The sequence below is a fragment of the Canis lupus genome, chromosome 2 (genome assembly GCF_011100685.1).
Source record: "Canis lupus familiaris isolate Mischka breed German Shepherd chromosome 2, alternate assembly UU_Cfam_GSD_1.0, whole genome shotgun sequence".
Classification (NCBI taxonomy): Eukaryota; Metazoa; Chordata; class Mammalia; order Carnivora; family Canidae; genus Canis; species Canis lupus.
The window spans coordinates 67,577,270-67,600,809 of record NC_049223.1 but is presented as its reverse complement, the minus strand read 5'-3'; the positions used below and the strand labels follow the sequence as shown (position 1 = coordinate 67,600,809).

The window sequence follows — 23,540 nt, the reverse complement described above, 5'->3', positions numbered from 1 at the left end:
TTGACTTAAATAAATTTAAGCAGATTGATTCAATTAAAAATACATATTTAAAATAACTAGCTGTTTTTATCAACAGGGTTATTAAGGGTACTTAGTACACCATGATGTCAGAGACAAAAGTCTCCATCAGTTCCGTTGTTTACCCTTATTTTGATTTTTCCTTCTGTTTTTTACTGTAAATAAATCTAATTCTTTCTGAAAGTAGATAGAAGATAGGTAGAATCTAATATATGTTCTTTTTTAAAGTTTTTATTTATTCATGAAAGACACAGAAAGAGAGGCAGAGAGACATTGGCAGAGGGAGGAGGAGGCTCCCCATGGGGAGCCCGATGTGGGACTCAATCCCAGGACCCCGGGATCACAACCTGAGCCAAAGGCAGATGCTCAACCACTAAGCCACCCAGGTACCTGCTGGGTTTTGTTTAAGCATAGATGTTTTCAGTTGAAAGTTACAAGAAACTCAACAAGTGACTTAAAGAATAAGGATATTTATTGTCTCATGAAGGAGTCATCCAGAGGCAGGGCATCTCCAATGTTAGTTCAATGCTGCCATCAGTTTGCCTTCCATTTTCACATTTATCACACTCTGCTGGCTGATTGGTATGCATTTTCACAAGAAGACGTGGCAATATGTCACTAAGGAGGATAGCTGCTTTTTCTGCACCTCTTGTTTAAGGGCTAAGAAATCCACGTTCTGCAGTACTCCCAGCAGATCTCCTTCCTGTCTCATTCGCCAGGACTATATCACTGGGCCATTCCAAAACCATTTACAGGAGAGAATGAAGGATTATTATGATTGGCTGAGAGTGATCGTGATTTGTCTGTAGTAGTGGAAGGGGTCCAGACCCACAAGGCAGATAGCGTCTTCATGCTTGACCAAAATCAAGGTTCTATTACTGAGAAAAGGGGTATTGTTGAGCGGACAACCCAAATGTTCTTTTACATAGCATCTGCCAGATTATCATTGTGAAAGTCACTTCACATCCTTGAGCTCGCTAGTCCTCACTTGTCCAGGGACATTTATCATCCTATTTTGCAGACGAGCTCAGCGATGTTGGGTAACTTGCTGAAGGTCACAGAGCTAGGACATGTTAAGATCCTGTTTGGGACCGACCATCCCTGGATGTCCTGCCTGTGGATCAGTGGTGGTTTAAAAAACTGGCTGCAAAACTTGTCCATGAATGTTCATAGCAGCGTTATGCATAAGAGTCAAAAGGTAAAAACAATCTAAAGGTCCATCAGCTGGTGAATGAAGAAACAAAATATGGCACATCTATACAATTACATATTATTTGGTGATGAAAAGGAATGAAGTTCTGACAGATGCTTCAACGTAGAAGAACCTGGAAAACACTATGCTAAGTAAAAGAAACCAGTCACAGAAGACCACACACGTGATTGCATTTATATGAACTGTGTGGAAAAAACACATCTATGGAGACTGCCAGTAGATTAGTGTTTTTTGGGGAGCTGGAGGGGTGGGGACAGTGATAACTAAAGGGTATAGGGTTTCTTTGGGAGATGATGAAAATGTTCTAAAATTGATTCTGGTGACAGGTTCCACAACTTGGTGAAAATACAAAAAACTATTCAATTACATACTTGAAATGAGTGAATCGTGTGATATGTAAATTATATTTCAATAAAACTTGCTAAAAATGGCTGCCAATGATTTAAAAAGTGCTGCTATGGGAAGCTGGGTCTCGGTCCCCACCCCTGGATTCTGAATGTGCTTGCAACTGCTTTGCCCAATGGTGTATGATGGAAGGGACAATATGTGACTTCTGAGTCGGGGTTTTTTAGCAGCTTCTGTCTGGCTTTCTCTAGACACAGGTCCTTGGGACCTTCTTACTCAGGACTCAATGTTGTTAAGAAGCCCAAGACACACTGAAAAGCCACATATAAATGCTCCGGGTGACACGCCTAGTTAAATGTAGCCTTCAGCTATTCAAGACCAGGAGCCAGATTTGTGAGTAAAGGAGCCTCCAGATGGTTCCAGTCTCCAGCCATGGCAGTCTCCCCACTGGAGACCTCCTACATCACAGAGCAGACACAAACCATTTCTGTTGTGCCCTGTCTAAATTCCTGACCCCCGGAAGGCATTAACATAATAAAAAAATGTTGTTTTATACTACCAATTTGGAATAGGTTGTTGTGCAGCAATAGATAAACAGAGTCACCTTCCCGCTCCCAGCTGTACAATCTGTTATCTCTGTTCTGTTTTCCCATGTCTCTTAGGAGTCCTTCAACCAGGCGCCCTGGAGAGACAGATGGTTCTCAGAACTGGGGAGGGCAGACTCTTTCTTTTCCCCCTCACCCCATTCTTCTTTGAGGGTGTTTCTCTCACATTATACATGGTTGAAGATTTCACCTGCAGGTTCAAATTCCCGTTTTAATCCCTGGAACACCTGCATTGACACCTGTTTGCCCTGGCTCTGGGAATTAGAAAAAGGGCTCAGGTTTGTATAGATTTGCATTTCTTTTATGTAAATTTGCCGGAAACTCAGTTTCTCTCTCCTCCCCCACCCCCTCTCTTGCCCAAACCTTTCTCTGAGCTTATGATCTCTAGACCCAACTGCCTACCAAGCCACTCCTTGCCACTCTGATGTCCTACAGTACCTTGAACTCTTGTGTCACAAGCAAACACTTCACCTTCCCTCTGAAACCAGTTCCTCCTCCCATGTCCTCCATCTCTGAAGAAGAAAAGCCATCCTTCCAATAACCCGAGCCTGAAACCCAGAAATCATTCTTCTTTTCCTATACTCACTTCCTGGATCTTCTCATTTAGTTCTTGGACTTTAAATATCATTTGTACATTGATGACTCCTACATTTTTGTCTTTGGCCCTGGCCCTCTTCTCTGAACTTCTTTCCAGTATGTCCACTTGCCAACTTGACATCCACATGGGCCCTCTGAACCATATCTTGAACCTAACATGCCCAACTTCAACTCCTGGTTGCCTTCCACGAATCTAGTTCTCAGGACGCCTTCTCCCTCTCAGAAAATGTTGACTCTGTTCTACTTGCACAGGCTACAAGCTTTGGACTCACTCTTGACTCCTCTGGCTGCTCCTCTTGCTGACTCTTACATTCAAAGTACAGTCAGAATCCAACACTGCTCAGTGTGACTCTACTACTCCGAAACCACTGTCATCTCTCTCCCGGATTATTGCAAAGGCCTCCTAACTGGTCCCCTGCTTTCAACTTTGCCTATATCTATTTCCCACACAGCAGCCCCAGTGATCCTTTTAAAATGAAGGTCAAGCCTGTCACTTGCTTGAAACTTCCGCCGGCTTCCCGCCTCACTCAGAATAACAGTTCAAGTCCTGACAATGGCCCACTTCATTTGGCTCCCTTGCCTCCCTAATCCCATCCACTGCTGTTTCTCTCTTTCCTTCCCTCTCTGCAGCCACCCTAGCCTCCTTGCTCTTCTATAACACCCAAGATGCTCTTGTCACAAAGACTCTGTGATGACTCCTTGTGCAAGGAATGGTTTTGCTCGAGATACACACAGAGCTTCTCCTCTCATTTCCTTCTCACCCCTTGTTTCTGAAGGAGGGGGTCTTCTGTAGTTCCCCGCCACCTCCCTGTGGCACTCTTTATCACTCACCAGCCTTGCTTTTCTCTAGAACACTTACCATCTGATTCATCAGGCACTGGCTTCTTTATCATCTGTGCCTTCCCAGTTGAAAGGGAGCCCTATAAGTTTAGGGATTGACATGTCCTGTGCAACCCTGGTTCCTAGAACACCTCCAGGAACACTCGTGGGTACCTCAGTAGTCATCTGTGGAATAAAGGAATGAATGGATCTTTCTTCACACATATTCAAGCAAGTACAAATTCATTTCTATGCTTGTTGGTACCTGCTGCCTCCTTCACCACGTGCCCCCCACCCTGCCCTCAACTCCCTGGTACAGACCTCACCTTTTCCCCCCATCCACCATTGCAATTGTTTACTGACCTGATCAGCAACCCTCCCTCCACTCCTCATCCATCTAGGCTTTTGCCACAGCCACTTAAAACATTAATTTGGATTCTTTTCTCCCAATGCAAAAGTCATACTTAGTAGACACAGACTGATGAAAAAAGAGGGGAAAGAAGTCTCCACCCATATTCCTCCTATTCAGAGACAAACACTATACTTTGAAGTGTTTTCCTGCCGGCCTTTTCTCCCGTGCACAAGATAGTATGGTTTTTGTTTTTGTTTTTACATATAGCCGTGCTTCTGCTGACTCTCCAAATTAACACTCTACTTTGGAAGAAGAATATAGCATAGCAGCCAACATTTAAATTTGCTGACTAACTTAAGGCATGTTATTTAACCTATGCCCTCAGGCTCCTCACCTGTAAAATGGGAATGATATTAATGCCTACCTCGCTGGTAGGTAGTGAGGATTAAATCTGGAGAGTGAGCCTGCTAAGTGCTCAGTGTTAGCAATCACTCTTGCTGATGCTATTGTGGCTTCTGAATGCTTAGGCTGTACCAGGCACCATTCCCAAGACGCATCACGCGCGCCAACTCCTGTAGTCCTTGCCACCTCCCTCCGAGGTAGGTGTGGTTCTGACTTAACACGGTGAGCTGAAGAAGCTTCAGTGGTCTTACAAAGGGAAGGGAAAGCAGAGCTGGTGATGGCTCCTTCCAGCTTGTAGGACTCTGATGCTCCCACCATCTCGGGGATACGTAATATTAAACACAGTAACCAGTGCTCCCCAAGCACTTGCTGTCCGTTGGGCCCGGTGCTAAGCGTTTCCATGCACAGGCATTCCTCCCACAGCGCCGGTTTTCATAACCAGCACCGTGCAGAGCTTGATGGATCAATTAGGCAACACAATTTGCATCCTGCGGCCTGCGATTGGTTAGACCCCACTGCAAGCTGAAAGCCTGGAAGCGGAGGCTGCAGCGCTGGCTGGGTCTCGCTTTGTTTATCCTAACAATGGTTGCTTCTCAAGGTGTGTCGCTGATAGAAATGGGAAGGCCGGTACTCCGGAGGAAAATCTCGATGTAATCAAGCCCAGGGACTCTCAGGGATGTTTAACATTCGTAGCTGTACGCCTTTTGCTATGACAAACACCTTTATTATTGAAATTTCAGCAAGAAGAATGACTTCGCAGTCCCTGGACTGAAGATCCCTACACCAACCACATTTTCATGTTTGTTTTTATGTTGAGCTTCAAAACAACAACACAAAAATAATAGTAGCTTTCACTAACATTTATCGAGCTTACTATGGGTCAGGCCTGTGCTGAGAGCACTCTATTTAACCTTTGCAGCAACTCTATTTTTGGCTCCATTTTGCAGATGGGGAAACCAAGGCACAAAGAGATGATGAAATGGCTCAATGGCACACAGCCAGAAGGAGGCAGAGCCCAGCTCTGAACATGTGCACTCTGGCTTGAGCCAGAAACCCTGGCTGTTGTGCTGTGCTGGATTGTTGATGGCAGGTTTCTCCGTTACTGTGTGATGGTCCAAGTGGCCACCTGGTCTCATTTTCTTAGCCTACCAAACCCAGGGGACAGGTACCATTATTTTGGCTGGTTCCCAAAGAGAGCAAGGAATAGAGAGGTCAAGCAAAATGTCTTTGAAGAGTCACACAGCCAGTAAAAGGCTGAGCCTGGACCCCAAGTGACGCTTACCAAATCTAAAGTCCACAACCTCCCTGGCTGGGTCAAGTCTCCCTGCTATTTCCTCTCATGGCCTAGGGCCTGTCAGTCCACGACTGATCAGGGCTGTACCACACACATGCCTGTCTGGTTATTCCTGCCTCCCCAGCTAGGGAGTAAGCTCTGTGAGGGCAGGGTCCACGTTGAGTTTTGCTCATTGTTTGTCTCCACTACAAAGTAGGTGCCCAATTAATATTTGTGGATTGATAAGTGAACGAGGGATCCTGCCAGAAGCACTGAGCTGGACCCAAGGAACACAGGACATGTAGCCCAGTTCCCCTAGCCCTATAGAGGCAGTCTCTAAGGCTCAGGGCATTGGGCTCTGTCTGTCCTGATCTCAGGTGTCATAGAATGATCTTAGCTCCTGAATCCAGGCAGGTAAGGAAAAGGGATTATCTTTATTGCCCAGAGCTTGGACTTGGGTCCTTGGAGTCACAAATAATGCTGATGGTCTGGCCAAATCTATTTCCTCTTCTTCCTTGCTGGAAAGGCTTGTTTTATTTGGGTCCTGCCACATTAAGGCCAAGCATTCAGGGAACAAGCTCCTTTTCACCCTGGCTTAGGCCAATCATGATGATTACATTCTCTTTGCCAGTATTGGTTTAGTGAAGAGTATGTGATCCAATCCTGGCTAATGGGACCTGAGGGGAAGTCTGATAGGGGGGCTCTCAATAAAAGTTTTCTATCTTTAAAGGGGAATAAGAGGAAATGCCTTCTCCATTAAACATTATCATGTATGTGTGATGGCAGGCACTGCTGCATCCATCTTGTGACTATGAGGCAGGACATTGGCAACATGGGAAGGAGGCTGACACTTCTTTGAGCCACTGAGCCATTGAGCCACTGAGCTACTGAATTTCCCAACTCTAGAACTTCTCTCCTTTGTTATGTAAGAAAATGAACTCCTTATGGATTAAATCATATTTTGTTGGAGTTTATGTTCCTTGTTGCTCAAAGCCTCCTGACTGACATGAAGGGAGCCTCCAGCTCCTGTGGCATTTGTTCGTTGCATCTCCACATTTTGGTTCCTAATTTGAGAGGCGGTGGAGACTGGAAACTAACATTTGTGAGGTTCCTGCTACAAACACGTTGTCTCATCTCTCCCACTCAATAATTACAGGCATATAAAGTAGGTTCTTTTACTCTCAATTTATGGATAAGGAAACTGAAGTGCAGTCAGGTCAAGTGACTTTTCCAGGGCCATACAGCTCTGCTCCCCATTGCCCACTGGATAAAACCCAAACTTGTTGCTATGGCATTCGGGATCCTTGGTCCCTTCTACCCTCTTCGGCTTCAAACTTCACCATTCCACACTCCCCAACCTGGCTCCAAGCTCTGGTCAGACTGAATTCCTTCAGTCTCTGTGGCGTGCCCCGTCACACATGTTTCCCCTCTGCCTGGGACCTGTTTCCTTTCAGCCTGACTTGTCACTCCTTAAGCACAGGGTTGGCTGTCACATTCTCTCAGAGGGCTTTCTTGATGACCCAAGCTGGCTTACCCTTCCTCTGCATGACCTCAATGTCCCTCATTTCCCCTTTCACATTTTATTGTAATTCCTGGAGGCTTGACTGTCTTCTCATGAGACTGTGAGTTTCAGGAGGTCTAACATGGCAGTGCGGTGCCATGGTCAAAAGCATGCATTCTGGCAGCTTGACTTCCAGCTCCATCACTTCTTAGCTATGGGACTATATGCATCATTTTATATCTCTGTGCTTGTGTCACTCCCCATAAGATAGGAATATTCAATAGGTTCTATCTTGCACAATTGTTGTGAGGACTGAGTGAATTCACTCATGTAAAATACTTAGAACAGTGCCTGGTACATAACAAGTATGAATAGATCCTGTCTATTTTTATTATCTGTGTACCCAAAGCACTTGGCACCTACCAAACATTTAGTAAGTACTTGTTGAATAAATGAATGGAGCAATTGTGACGGTTAATTTTGTGTCAGTTTGACTGGGTCACAGGATGCCCAGATATGTAGTTAGATATTATTTCTGGGTGTGTCTGTGAGGGTGTTTCTGCAAGAGATTAGCACGTGAATTGGTAGACTGAGTAAAGTAGATTGCTCTCCCCAGTGTGGGTGGGCATCATGGAACCTGTGGAGGATCTGAATAGAACAAAAAGGTGGAGGAAGGGTGAATTCACTGTCTGCCTGAATGCTTGAACAGGAGCTTTGGTCTTCTCCTGCACTCAGACTGGGACTTGGGCCTTTGGGCTTGGACTTTAACTACACCACCAGCTTTCATGGGTTTCTAGCTAATCAGTGGACTTCTCTGTCTCCATGATTTCATAATAAGCCAACTCCTATAATAAATTGCCTGCCTGTCTATCTGTCTATCTGTCTGCTTATCTGTCTACCTACCTATCTGCCTATCTGTCCCTCTCTCTCTTTCTCTCCCCCTCCCCCTTCTCTCTCTGTATCTATCTATCATTGATCTATCATTGGTTCTGTTCCTCTGGAGAACCCTAACATAGAAGCAGAACTGAGATTACCCAGAACACAACCCCTGGGGCACCGACGACGTAACCTGAAGTTAAATCGTGTTAAGCCTCTAGAATCAGACACACCTGGGCTCAGATCCTGGCTGTGTGACCTTGAACAAGTTACTTCACCTCACTGTGCTCCACTTCCTCATCTGTAAAATGAGGAAACCAATCCCTTACCAGGGGAGATTGTTATGTCTATGAAAGATTCACCTGGCACAGAGCCCAGCATATAGCAGGGGCTCAAATACCTTCAGTTTCCTTGCCCCCAGCCCATGTTATAATTTTTGCCAAGGGCCACATCAGAAGAAAGGATGTTAGGAAATTGGCTTCTGTCCACTTAAAATCTCGAAAGATAAAGTAGTCTTTGTGACTTAAAGACCCATTCCCCCCACCCCGCCCCCGCCCTGGGCTGTCCAGACCCCTCCCCCCCATTCCAGGGGCCTTTGAACTAACTCAGCTCTGACAGGAAACGGACCCCCCACAGCAGAGAGATCGGAAGGAGCAGGCCCTCCCTGCCTGCTTCCCGCAGAGCCAGAGGAAGCCGGAGAACACTGAGGAGTGGGGGCGGCCCTGGGTGAGCACTGTGGCCCCCACGCTGGCCCCAGTGGCCCACCGGCTGTGTGACCTGACGCGGGCCTGCCCCTCTCAGGGCTCCGCTGGCCGCGTGTGTCCAACGAGGCTGGGCTCCGTGACCTCTGAGGTCCCTTGCAGGCCTTGCGCGATGCAGGAAGTGGGACCCCTGGCGGCTAGGGCGACCAAAGGGCGGCTTCCCAGAGGAGGCCCCCCAGCTGCCTGCCCTCCCCAGCCGCTCCTGGCTTCCTGCTCTGCACGGAGCCCGCTGTGAAGCCCTGGGAACTGCGGAGGCCCCAGCCAAGGTCCAAGGTCGGCCATTAGGCTTCCTCAACCGCCTCCCACTCCCCTCCCGGCTCTGAAGTCACAGGCTTGAGATACTTGGCTCCCATTCTCCTCTGTTAGCCACCCGGGATGGAGGTACCATGCTGTGTACTCTTCAAGTTTAATTCACAGGAAATGCCTGTGCGTGCCTTAGGACCCTGGGGGACTTCCCTCTTCACCCTTCCAGAACCTCCCAGGGCCCTGCAGGGTTCAAGGATCCTATCTATCCATGCTCCCCATCTGGCCTTTGAGGCTCATCACATCTGCTTTGCCTGGCGTGCCAGCCTCCAGTTCCTGCTGCTTGATCTCTCCTTGCCCTGCTCAATGCCACCTCTGGACGGTTATAGGTGCTGTCCCAGCCCTGCCCACCCCCCCTTCCTGCATCCCTACTCATAGCCTGACCTAGGACACGTGCTTTTCTAGATCCGCTCACTTCTTCCTGGCAAAAGCCTCTGAAGGAGGTATTATTGCAGCCTTCATCTTCTAGGGGGAGGAGACAGACCGGAAAAGGTGAGGTCCCCTGCTGAAGTTCTCTGGGCAGCTCCAGGCTGAGCCCCAGTCTAGAAGCTGGCCTCCCTCCTTTGCCTCCTGTGCCTGGCCCACACTCTCTCCCCCCAGCTTCCATTGGCTAGAACTCTTAGGTTTGCCTAGCACAGAAATCCAGCTTGAAGAAGCTGAAGCCAAAAGGAAAGTTGCTGATTCCTTAAAAGATACCAGGGTAGAGGGGGATCCCTGGGTGGCTCAGCGGTTTGGCGCCTGCCTTTGGCCCAGGGCGTGATCCTGGAGTCCCGGGATCGAGTCCCACATCGGGCTCCTGGCATGGAGCCTGCTTCTCCCTCCTCCTGTGTCTCTGTCTCTGTCTCTGTCTCTCTCTCTATCTCTCTATGTCTATCATGAATAAATAAATAAAATCTTAAAAAAAAAAAAGATACCAGGGTAGATTTCAGAGTGGGACTCAGGAGCCAAACTATGGGCAGCAAACACTGACTCCCCATCATGCCGCCTCCAGCAAGCATGGACACCTCTGAGCACTTCAATCTTCCTGTCTAAATGACAGAGTTATAATGACACCTCCTTCACTGGGTTGTTGGGAAGGGTCAATGAATTAGGGCAGTGAATGTAACGCACAATCAGAAAGCTATTTTGTATCATGACCCAGTATACACATAATATAAAACAGAAGCCATAAAACAATATTTACCCTTACTATGTGTGATATACTCTGATAATTTCTGTTACAGTTTAGTCTAGTCTGTTCTGTTTATTACAAAATATTGGTACCAGCTCCTTAAAATGATTTCACAGCTCCTCCCCCTGCCATGGGTTGTGGCTAGAATTTGAAAATTGTTAGTGTCTATCAAGAGTTTATCAAAGCATCTGGCACATAATGTTATCTCTTATCATGGTTGTTATTAATTGCAGACCAACCAAGATTAGAGAAGGACAGACTTGATTGTAGCAGGTACCTTAGAGCAGTCAGGAAGGGCTTTTTCTCTGGCCTCTATCTCTCACCTCAACTCCTCTTTCTGTGCCAGCATCTCTTCCACATGCTTGGCCTTCCCCACTCATGGGAGCCATAGCTGCAGGCTGCTCTCTGATTATATCAATATGGTTCTCCCACCACAAAGGAGAAGAGTGTTTTCCTCTTCCCCCTCTAGCTTCACTAGTAATCACTGCTAACATTTATCGAGTGCTAATGAGGGCCAGACACTCTTCTAAATCTTTACACTATTTGCTAACTCAGTCCTCATGATAGCCTGGAGTCCATGGCAGAGATTGGCTGGATGCTCATCAGATCCGTTTCCTCTTCCTGGACCCTCAGTGAACTGCATTTCCCCATCCCCATGCATCTGGGTGGGGCCATAGGAATAGCTCTTGCCAATGGAATGGGAGTAGAAATGATTTCCGGTTGAAGGCAGTATGGCCTTCTCAGTCTCTCTTTCTTTAATCTACCAGTGGACTGAGGGCAACCTTGAAGCCATGTGTTAAAAAAGATGGAACCACATGAGCATTGGTCTCCAAATGACCTCACAGAGCAGAACTGCTAGTGTACCACTGGCCTCTGACCTTCAGCAGTGGAGTATGCCCAACATAAGAAATAATTTTTTGTTGTACCAAGCTAATGAGATATTGGGGTTGTTTATTACAGTAGCTAGCATCATCCAGACTGATTAATACAAAATTACCTATCTGGCCATATTTTATAGATAAGGAAATTGAGGCATTGAGATGTTAATTTATAAATAAATATATATATTTTTAAATATTTTATTTACTTATTTGTGAGAGACACAGAGAGAGAGAGGCAGAGACATAGGCAGAGGGAAAAGCAGGCCCCCTGTGGGGGAACCTAATGTGGGCCTTGATCCCAGGACTCCAGGATCATTCCCTGAGCCGAAGGCAGATACCCAACCGCTGAGCCACCCAGACATCCCTGTATATTTCTTTTAATATTTTATTTTATTCATCTGAGAGAGAGAGAAAGAGAGAGAGAGAGTGCACCAACAGAGGGAGGGATGGAGGCAGAGGGACAAGCAGACTCCTTGCTGACCGTGGAGCCTGACCTAGTGTCTCTGTGTCTTTCATGAATAAATAAATAAAATCTTTAAAAAAGAAAGAAATATACAGAGACAAAACAAAAGGAGACTGTTATGGACTGAATTGTGACCCCTTAAAATTCTTATGTTGAAATTCTAACCCCTAATATGACTACATTTGGAAGAGGGCTTTTAAAGAGGTGATTAAGGTTAAATAAAGTCATATATAAGGTCACCGGAGTCCTTATAAGAAGAGGAAGAGACAGCAGGATTTGATCTGTCCATGTGCACACAAGAGAAGAGGCCATGTGAAGATAATGAGCAGGTACTATCTGCAAGCTGAGAAGAATCCTCACTAGGAACCAACCCTTCCTAGTACCTTGATTTTGGACTTCTGGCCTCCAGAACATGAGAAAATAAATTTCTGCTCTTTAAGCCACCCAGTCTGTGGGATAAGTAGATAAATACAGGAGGAGTGGCTTTCCAAATGGTGTGTGTTGATTGAAGGCATGGGGAACACAGAAGTGATGAATTTGTCCCGGAAGAATCACTATGAACCAGGAAACACCCACCCCATCCTCCAATCTGTGCTGCTGCACCACTATCAAATGCTACTAACATAGGGTCTGGTGGGGAATTGCAGCCAAAATCCAAAATAGAATCTCAGATATGCTCTCTCCTGCTCCAGTATTCTTGGCAAGACCCCACACAGGGACCCTCAGGGGGGATCCTCAACATTCTGTTTGGGGTACCCTAGGTCATTTTCCTGGTACTCCTATACATATTGGTACATAGACACATCCTGGCATGCATTACATATATTGGTACACACCAGAAAGTAAGGAAGTGCTCAAAAGAACGATGGGGGTGTATCGAAAGGACACAGGAGCTAACTTGAAAAGGCTCGCAGTGGCCAAATCAGGGACAACCCTGAAAGCCAAAATAATAAATGATAATAATGGATTATAACTTGTTGAATAAAATAATCTATAGCCTTCATATGGAAGGAAAGGAAAGAAGGACAGAGGAAAGAAAGAGAAAGAAAGAAAGAAAGAAAGAAAGAAAGAAAGAAAGAAAGAAAGAAAGAAAGAAAGAAAGAAAGAAAGAAAGAAGCTTTTTCCTTGTGGTAGTACATCATCTACTAAATATAGAAGGAGTGAGAATGACTCCTAGTGACTGACCCCCTGGGCAAAGTCCACCACCAGAAGTGTGGGGGCAAAGAGGTCCCAAAATGCAGAATAAAAAATGCTCAGGTCAGAATGTCATCAAAGGACGGTAGAACTAGTAGGTAAAATCCTCATGAGGAACAGCATATAAATGTTGTCTCAGCGTATCTCTCCCACACTGCTTATAAGTTACAAAGGGAAACATGGGAACTTTATAAGGACTTCTACTTTCACCAAATGATCAAAGTGGACACCACCAGTATGAAGAAGAGTTGACATGGTGTGCTTCCTGATATAATGCACTGGATTCATAGCACATCACGGGTGTGGCCATGCGGCGGGGAATCACTGCCCTGGGTGCAGGCAGTTAGGGGGGACATTGTGTTCTAAAATTTAAAACTTAAAAAAATTTAAAACCAGCTAAAATTGATCTCTTTTTTGACTATCACCATATGCCAGCAATTTGGTGATGAAGCAGTCCTCTCTGAAATCATCCAAGCAATTGCTGCCATTACTTTGAGTTTTAACCATATATTTAATTATATATTTGGTATGTATTTAATTTTGTGTGTGTATGTGTAAACATATACATGCATATGTATTTCAAATGAGCTTATTTTAATCACTTATCTCCCGATCAACATTGGCTTCGAAGTGGAGTTTATTCGGCAAATTCCTAGTTACACAGCTGGCCCTGGTGGATGTGGACTCGGCAGACTGTGTTTCTTTTTTCAGAGTAAGATAATTTCAGTTCGTAACTATTCAAACTAACTTTGGTGCAGTTTGTGCCTCCAACCCCTGTGGAACTGCATATCCCGTGTTTAAATAGTAGCTTCAAAATAAGCAATGGTAGCAGAGTGATGGCAAAGAAACTAAACCGAGTCAGTGTAATTCTGACATTCTGTGTGATTACCTGGAGTCTTTTTCCCATGTGTGACATTTTTGGGAACTTTTGAAAAAATGGAGTTGTTCTTTTCAGCCTCGCTTCATTGATGGGAAATGCTGCAGAATGAAGCACAGTGGAAAAGCTTTTTCGCAGACGAAATGATTGCTCCACATGAAGCTGTGCATGCAGTGGAGTTGATGTTTGAAAAGTTAACCTCAGCCTTTGAAGAACTGTGTGATCCAAAGGGAGATCTGTTCAGATTTTGCTCTCTGCTGTATGTGACTATTTTTTCCTGACTTATCTTTTGTCAAGTGTGAAGTTTTAGGTGAGGTCAATCAAACACAAAAATATTTGAATCTGCCAGGATCAGCCTTGATCACTGTACAGTAAAACATCCAGCTTTAACGTTGCTTCTTGAAGCCTGGCGGCACAGAAACTGCAGAGTTCATTAACTATGCAACAACACATGTAAGGAAGTGGACGTTTACAGAGAAAAAATAATCAAATTTCCAAGAAGAGAGCAGGGAGGAGCAACAGAAGATACTGGTCTTAGTCTGCCAGAAGAAATAAAAGGGAAATGCTTGGATGCTGCAATCGTTTTCAGCAAGAATTGGATACACTTGAAAGACAATGGATCAAACAATGTTAGTTTTCAGCCATTTTGTCTGTTTTTGCAAAAGAAGAAAAACTTTGGAAGTTGTTTTGTTTTTTTTTTAAACCAAGTATAATAGAAATATTTGATGAATTTTCTGGTGAATATGTTTTAGTGGAAATTTTTTTGACGGTAGAGGTGTTTGAATCAGTATCAATCCCAAACAAACAAAGCCATGAGCTGCACTGCAATTTCTTGGTTTTATTATGAAAGGGATTTTTATGAGTCTCCTCCAAACTCACCCTGTGTTTAACACTATTTTGTAACTATCTGTGTATCTGTTGATTCATGTGAAAGAAACTTCTTTTTAAAAAAAGATTTATTTATGTGTCTTAGAGAGCAGGGGAGGGACAGAGGGAGAGGAAGGAAGAGAATCCCCAAGCAGACCCCCCACTAAGTGCGAAGCCGAATGCAGGACTAGAATCCATAACCCTGAGATCAAGACCTAAAGCCAAAATTAAGAGCCACCCAGACACCCCTGAAAGAAACTTCTAAATAATTAAAATTAATAAAAGGTATTCTTTGATCAACTATCAATAGACAGATTTACAAACCTGGCTACATTTTCTATTGGACATGAACATATGAATCAGATAGAGTCTTTTTTTTTTAAGATTTTATTTATTTATTCATGAGAGACACAGAGACAGAGAGGCAGAGACAAAGGCAGAGGGAGAAGCAGGCTCCATGAAGGGAGCCTGATGTGGGACTCGATCCAGGGACTCCAGGATCACACCCTGGGCCAAAGGCAGGTGTTAAACCGCTGAACCACCCAGGGATCCCTGAATCAAATAGATTCTGATGAAGTCATGAGAAATTTACATCAGTTAAAGCACAAAAACAAACTAGATGGTTGTTAGGCATTTCTGTGACAGATCCCCATGTGGTATAGGTTTTTCCTCCCTTATTCTAAAACTACACTAATGTAATTAAACATTGTTAAGCCATTAATATTTTCCTTTTGTGTTCTATAATATTATTTAATATTTTATTTTCTTATATTTTTAGTGACATTTCTGTGTTTTCTTTTCTGGGCCACTATTATCATTCATATCATTTCTTGATTATTTCTGAAAATAATTGTGCCATATAGAAGAGGGGAGTGTTGGGACTCCTGATGGCTTAGCAGTTGAGCGTCTGCTTTTGGCTCAGGTCGTGATCCCAGGGTCCTGGGATCAGGTCCCCCATCAGAGTCCCAGGAAGCCTGCTTCTCCCTCTGCGTATGTCTCTACCTCTCTCTGTATGTGTCTCTCATGAATAAATGAATAAAATCTTTTTTAAAAAGGTGGGGAGTGTTAATTTTAAAAAGATCTGTTCTGGAGGGTGAATGCCTGAAGTGTACAATCTTCAACAGCATTCCCACCAAAAGTGTATAATCTGATTCTGGTCATGAAGAAGACATCTTACAAAATAACTTGTCCATGGAATCTTCAAAAATGTCAAGGTCAAAAAAGACAAAGACAGGTTCAGGAATTGTTTCAGATGAAGGGACACTAAAGAGATATGACAATTAAATGCAATGTGTCATATTGGATTGATCCTGGACTGAGAAAAAAATAATTATATAGAATATTATTGGAACAACTGACACAAAATTTGAACATGGACAGTGGAGTAGACAAGAAAATTTTAGTAATGCTAAATTGCTGTGTTGGATGATTGTATTATTGTTCTTTAAAAGGCTGCTTTTGCTCTTAGGAAATATGCTCTGAAATATTTGGTGGAAAAGGGCAAGATGTCTTCATGTGAGTGTGTATTGTGTGTATGTGAAGACACATGTACAGATACAGAATAACAGTGAATGAGGCAAAATGTATATGAATGGTGAACCTAGGTAAAGAGTATTTGGGAGTTCTTTTGTGCTATTATTGTAACTTTTCTATAAATTTGAAATTATTGTAAGATGAAAATTTACCAAAAAAAAAAAAAATTCCAGGCAGGTAAAGCTGGATCCAGCGGTATGTGGGGTAAACGCGAGAGAAGAGCTGAGAGTAACACTTAGCCATGGGTTGTGGGTGGATGGGAGAGAGAGGGAGGAGACAAGAGGAGAGACACAGGGGAGAGAGAGAGAGAGAGAGAGAGAGAGAGAGAGAATGAGAATCTACCAGTCCAGCAAGATGAGGAGGCTGTGGACAACTATCTCAGATTCCTGAGGGGTGATCAGGGGAAGGATCCAGCAAGCTACTAGGTATGTGGTCCTGGGATTGGAGGGAGAGATCAAAGAGGGAGAACTTACTTTGTACAAATCATAGAAGGGATGGAAGAAATTACACAGAGAAGGATGAACCCCAGGGAGACCAAGATTTAAGAGGTAGCCAGGGCACCTCGGTGGCTGAGTCAGTTAAGTTTCCAACTCTTGATTTTAGCTCAGATCATGATCTCAGGGTCGTGAGATGGAGCCCTGCATCCAGCTCTGTGCTCAGTGGGGAGTCTGCTTCTCTCTCTCTTTTCCCCCTCTCCCTCTGCCTCTCCCCGTGCTTGTGCTCTCTCTCTCTCTAAAATAAATAAATCTTAAAAAATAAAAAAAAAAAGCTAGCTAAGGGGCGCCTGGCTGGCTCAGTTGGTACAGCATGTGGCTCTTGATCTCAGGATTGTGAGTTTTTGAGCCCCACATTGAGTGTGGAGATTACTTAAAATCTTTTTTTTTTTAAGATTTTATTTATTTATTCATGAAAGACAGGAAGAGAGAGGCAGAGACACAGGCAGAGGGAGAAGCAGGCTCCACGCAGGGAGCCCGACATGGGCCTCGATCCCAGGTCCCCAGGATCACACCCTGGGCTGAAGGCAGCGCTTTTAAACTGCTGAGCCACCTGGGCTGCCCTAAAAATAAAATCTTAAAAAAAAAAAAAAAGCTAACTGAGGAAGAGAAGTCAGCAAAATAAACAGGAGTAATCGGAGAGGCAAAGGGAGGATTAAATGACAGTGGTGTCACAGAGGTCCAGAGAGGTGAGAATTTCCCCAGGAGTATATGGTCAATGGGGACAAATACCACGAAAAGTCAAATAGGATAAGGACAAATTTTAAGAATTGGATTCTGGCAAGCAGCTAGAAGTACACCCACAAGCATATCTATGAAGATTCAGAAAAAGGCAAAAATTCATTAAGACATTGAAAAGCAGGGTTGAAAATCAGCCCATGCTCATAATCAAGGCTTCCCTCTGATTAGAAGGTGATGGAGGTAGATTGAGAAGTGGAAATGGTAAAGCACCTGAGACATTTAATGAGAAAGTGCAAGATGCAAATAGTTTATTTTTCCCACTCTCTGCCCCTGGTCAGAAACATAAGGATGTTGCAACCAGAAAAATGACAGCTGTGTTTGTAAGGCATGGGTGCTGTTTTAGGGGAGCCAGGGTGTTGTCTCCTCTCCTCCACATCAGTCCTTTTTTAAAAATCCACAGGGCAACTACATGACTCAAGCAGTTTAGTATCTGACTCTTGATCTCAGCTCAGGTCTTCATCTCAGGCTCATAAATTCAAGCCCTGCATTGGGCTCCACACTGGGCATGGAGCCTACTTTAAAAAAAAAAAAATCCATACAAAAATTGCAAATCCTAAAAAACAACTGAGCAGGAGGTGGAGGGATGGACCTGAGGGTACACCTTTAGGTGTTTTCAACTGTTACTATTATGAGCATGCATGGCTTTTATCATGGAAAAAAATAAAGGTAATATTTTTTAAAAAGGAAAAAGAAGATAAAAACAGTCCTGGGACTTGGAGATTAGTGAAAGAATGGTCAGTGGAGGGCTGGGATGAGGGAAGCAGGAATGCAGCTCCTATAATAATCGCTCAAATTTATAGAGCACTTTCTGTTTTGCAAAGTGCTTTTTATAAACATTGTCTCATTTTGCAGACTTGGCCAGCAGGATGATACCTGGAGTCATGAACTTCAACCCTGTAGCAGGGGAGAGACCTCTGCGTTCCTGTAGGCTCCAAGCCTCAGCAAGGCCTGCCTCCCAGTACCCGCCTCAGCCCTTCCAGGTCCCTGTCCCCCACCTCCCCCAAGCCTGCTCCAATCCCTGTCTGTGCAGCAGTCGCCCTGAGGCCGTGTCAGCTGTGTCTGCCTAGACAAACCTGAAGGTATTTCCTCCTCACCCGAATGCGCAGAGCACCAGGTACATGGTTGCACACGTGCCTCGGTTCTCAGATCCCATAGACCCACCCAGGGCTCCCTTCTCTGGGGCCCTGGAACATTCTACGCCGTCTGTCATGCTCCTTTCTGCCTTTCCTATTCCCCAGGACAATGGGTAGGAAGGAGAGTCCTTTCCAGGCTTGGGGATTATCACGTGTTTCCCTAAGTCTTAGGTCTCCTGGCTGGGCCTAGGGTTTGGCCAGGAAAAGGCTCAGCACATGAGCCCTTTGTTATCTGTGCTGTCCTGTCATCTCCTCCCTGGGGCACTAACCGCAGGAATGCCCTTGCTACTTGAATTTTATTGAGTGTCACCTCTGTGCCAGGTGCTGTTGTAGCCACAAAGCGTACAACTGTGAATCAAAGTCTGATGGAAGAAGAACAGCAGGCACAGGGCATTTTGTGGGGGGAAATCTCTCGGGTAAATGTTATCTCACTGGGCTTATGAGAACTCTGATGTCACTGTCCAACCAGGAGGAGACACTTGGGGGTAGCTCGCTTTGCTGTGACAATGTGATCAAGACAGGTGTCATGGGACACCTGAGTGGCTCAGTGCTTGAGCATCTGCCTTTAGCTCAGGTCCTGGGATGGAGTACCACATCAGGCTCCCTGCAGGAAGCCAGCTTCTCCCTCTGCCTATGTCTCTGCCCCTCTCTGTGTCTCCCATGAATAAATAAATAAAATCTTAAAAAAAAAAAAAAAAAAAGACAGGTGCTGCATGGGATCTCACCAGGCCCCATAGGTTCACTTGCCGTGTGGCCTTGGACCCCTGACATCACCTCCCTGAGCCTCAGCAACTTTTTTGTAGCCTGGGGATGGCGAGAGCTGCCTCCCAGGAGGTGGTGAGGATTAAAGTGGGGTCAAGGGCACTGGGTGTGGAGGGATACTGGCTGGGCCACCAGTATCAATATTGTGTTTTCTTTGTCCCTAGGATTTTCCTCAGTGACTGCAAACCTCATTTTATCAGCCTTCAGGTTCTCAATCTTCTGCAGGGGCCACAGACTTGGAAAGAGGCTCTAGCCCTCGGCTCTGCAGGAGAAGACATTTGATTTTGTTAGGTCCAGAGGGTCCTACTCTAGGGAACCTGTGGAATGAACCAGGTGTCATGTGGCTACTCCTCTGTAGTGAGTGACCTGAGTACTCTGTCCACGACCGGGGCTAAGGAGACCAGCTCGGTGGAGTGTAAATGGTGAGATTGGGTCTTACATGGAACATTTCATTTCATCTGCTCAACAAACCCTGTGGATAGATGGTATTAGCCCCCATGTTTATAGGTAGGAGACAAAACCCAAGGCTCAGAGAGGGATCACATTTCTCTAAAGGAGTTGGAATTAGTTTTTCAAAGGTTGCTCTGAGTCCAGAACCAGAACAATGGTAGCCCCCATGTCCTAACCCCCAGAACCTATGAATGTGACCTGATTTGGAAAAAGGATCTTTACAGATGTAATTCAGTTAAAGATCCTGAGATGAGATTGTTGTGGAGTACAAGGGTTGATCCTAAACCCAGTGATGAGTGACCCTATAAGTGACAGATGGAGAGAAAGCCATGTGAAGATAAAGGCAAAGCTGGAACTTATGCAGCCACAGGCCCAGGGCTGCCTGGAGCCCCCAGAACCTGGAAGAGGCAAGGAGGGATTTCCCTATAGAACCTGAGAAAGGACTGTAGCCCTGCTCGATCTTGATTTGAGACTTCTGGGCTTCTAGAGCTGTGCCAGAGTAAATTCCTGCTATTTTACATTACTCTGCTCGTGGTACCTTGTTGCAGCAGCTCTAGAAAACCAATACACCTGCCCAAGGGGAATCTGACTGGCTCCCTATGGCCAAACCAAGGTGGGAGCGCCTGCAATTAGGCCAAACTCTCTGGTGGTTGGGTCCAGCCAAGGAGATGAGATGCTTCCAGCACCTTCTTCGCTGGACTCTGCCCCTTTCAGCATGGAGATTTCTATTCTCTTGGACGGTTTCTTTGGAGGACATAGTCCTAGGTGCCCAAGGATAGGTTGGAAGAAGAATTCTGATTGGCCTGGCTTGGGTCATGTGACCCTCCAAACCCTGCTGGAACCACCTGGTTGGAATAAGAGTTGTGGCAATTCCCTAAAAAAGGCCAAAGCCAGGCAGGCAGCCAGAATCAATGTCAACTCCAAGGGTATGTCACCCAGGCCCTTGAGAAGCCTGGAGATTGCTGCTGCCTTGGTCAGTGAAGCATACAAAAGGGATGCTCTAATAGGACTGGGTACACGGCTTAGGGGACTAGGGTCTAAAGCCTGTATAACTTTCCCCTGCCCCTCCTTGGCGAGCTTCTCAGTATTTCTGTATTCCTGGTGATTTATACCATTGCTCTGGTTTTATGACACTTCTCTGACTTTCCTACAGACCATGGGCAAGAATTTTGCTTTAGTGGATAATTATTATTTTGCCTGCCCCGTGTCCTCTACCTTTTCTGGGCCCTGCCCTTCTCTGGCTCCATCCCTAACAGTCCCATGTGGGTATTATGGACACTGCCCTCCTAGCTGCAGATGGCTGGTTCCAGAGTGGCCGCCTGACCAGCAGGGCCAGTGAGCACAAATTCTGTTTGGCAGCTGAAGCTCAGAACCACATGTTAGTGTAGCTGTTGGTGCACTCTGTAAAAAGGTAGAGAAAGAATACAGTTGATATTTGAGGGAGGGAGAGAGGTCTGAAATGGACTTGTCCCTGGTTCGATTGTTCCCAAGACCTTTGCTTCTTGCAGTTTGGATTTTGTGAACCGCTACTAGCTCTCCTTTTTCTGCCTATTTGCTACTCTGAGATGGATTCCTTTTTTAAAAAAGATTTTTATTTATTTATTAGAGAGAGATGGAGAGGGAAAGTACAGAGGGAGAGGGAGAGGAAGAAACAGACTCCCCACTGAGCAGAGAGCCTGACTTGGGGCTTCATCCCAGGATGCTGAGATCATGACTTGAGCTGAAGGCAGACGCTTGACAGACTGAGCCACCCAGGTGCCCCTCTGAGATGCAATTCTATCTCTTGCAACCCAAAGCATGTAAAAAGAATTATTCAGTATTTTTTTAAAGATTTATTTATTTTAGAGAGTGAGAGAGTGAGCAGGAGGTAGGGACAGAGAGAGAGAATCTCAAGCATACTCCACGCTGAGCAAGGAGCCTGCCCCAGGGCTCGATCCCATGACCCTGAGATCATAACCTGAGCTGAAACCAACAAGAGTCTGGAGCTTAACTGACCACATTGCCCAGGTGCTGCAAGAATTATATATGAATGGAATAAAGCCTAGAACAGTAGACTTAGGTCAGGTCAGGTGTTGGTTCCATCTCATTTTACCTATGGGAAAACTGAAGCTCAGAACCTGCAATGAACCACCTATAGCCACACAGCTTGTGAGCAATAGAGCCAGGACACAAACACACGGGCCCCTGGCTGTCTGCCCCTCTGAGTCACAACTTCAAGGCTCTTTTCATGACTCTGATGCCCTGAATGCTGTATGGCATAGGGTGGCTGGCCTTCTTTCTTCCTTTACCTCGACTTCCCCATCTGTCCCTGTGGGCACACAATTCCTGGCAGAAGAGAAGCAAACCAGATGTTATCCATGTGGGCTGCTTTGAGTTCTCAGGGCCTACAAAGGCTATTATTATTTAATTACTGCAAATGGTAATTATAAGGGAAGGTAATTGTCTGCCCTTTTATTATAGCACTTTTGCCCTTTTTCTCTGGCAGCCTCCAGGCCAGTCGTAAAAGACAACTAGGTCCAGATCTGCCGTGACAGCCCATCACTGGAGGATTGTGGAGAGCAGCTGGGGGGAAGGGCTGTAAATAGTTACTGCTATCACTTTCTGAAGGTGATTTGTGGATAATACAGCCCTTCCATACCCACAGACTCCTTAGATCCTATGGGAAATGAGTAATAACACTCGAGAACTGGCCAGGTCCTGGGCATTGTGCCCTCCCTAAATGAGATCATGTCCGTAAAATGCCCAGCTAGATGCCTCACTTATAGTAAATGCTTGGTAAACGGTGGTGTATACAATTTCTAATCCGGACACGCTATCCTGTGAAATAAGGATTATTATCCACCTTTCATAAATGAGCAGACTGGAGATGCCCTCGAGTTGCTAGTGAGAGAGAGAATTTGAACTGTGTGCCCCCGATCTGAAAGCATGCTTTTTTTCACCTACAACTCACCACAGATACTACTGGCCCAAGTCACAGTTGAGGAAACTGAGGCCCAGCTTGCCCCACCCAGTTCATCGAGGGATTTAACAGAGTCAGGACATGGATCGGCATGTCCTGCCCCGCTGAGCTGGGGCTCAGACGTGCTGCTGGCTCTGCTGTACCTCCTGTCCTTCCCCCTGTCACCTCTCCCACATCCCACAAGCCCCCAGCTCACTACTAATGGTAGAGACACAAAAGATGAATAGAACATAGTCTTGACCCTCTGGCTGAGCAAATGCTAAGCTAAATGGTAGATCTGGGGGCCCCAGCATAAGGCTGGTCTATGTAATCAGCTGTCACTGCCCATGATGGACATTGCTAATCAGTCACAGCGTTCTCTGTGTTTAAAGCTCAGATTTTGAGTCGTTGGAGATTTAAATAAAAATTTGCTAGAATTTCCTCCCTCACATTTTGTGGAAATCTGATGATATCTCCAAGATTTCTTCAAGGTCCAGTGACTTATGAAGTCTTGGTCACTTACTGCTCTGACTTTCCATTCCCAGTGTGCCTTCATTCTCTTCTCTGCCTGTTGTCATCTCTGCTCAGGGCCAATCTGGGCCCCCCAGTGCCAACCAAACATCCAGCATGCAGTGCATTTTACTGAAGGCTTGAGGAAACCAAGTTGGGAGGGGGAGGTATCATGGCAATGCAAAGGGCAGACAGTTGAGTAATATCTGACAAGTTCTGTACCTGTCCACTGGCACCCCTCTCTTCTAGCTCAGCCATTTCACTGAGCATTCCCATATTTCAGTACTCACATACTCCAGCTCATCCATTTTCTGAGCCCCCTCACCTTCAAAAATTCAACCTCCATCATTTTTTTTAATTGGATGAATGCATCAACAAATATGTATTGAGTTTACAGTCTGCTGTCAAATCATGGGATTAGAAATCTGAATGCAGAATTATAGCTGGGATAAGTGTACGAA

General features: G+C 45.4%; 2 long non-coding RNA genes across 2 annotated transcripts; one reads left to right on the top strand and one right to left on the bottom strand.

The window, feature by feature from the left end:
- Positions 1 to 556: 556 nt before the first annotated feature.
- LOC111092972 lies at positions 557 to 8,908 on the bottom strand. Its single transcript, XR_005355063.1, has 3 exons — positions 8,607 to 8,908; positions 3,638 to 3,783; positions 557 to 1,343 (listed from the first exon to the last, which is right to left on the bottom strand). It is a non-coding gene; the product is annotated as an uncharacterized LOC111092972 (long non-coding RNA).
- Positions 8,864 to 23,059, top strand: LOC111092971. Its single transcript, XR_005355062.1, has 5 exons — positions 8,864 to 9,035; positions 9,471 to 9,557; positions 18,139 to 18,365; positions 19,346 to 19,603; positions 22,587 to 23,059. It is a non-coding gene; the product is annotated as an uncharacterized LOC111092971 (long non-coding RNA).
- The last annotated feature ends 481 nt before the right edge of the window (positions 23,060 to 23,540 follow it).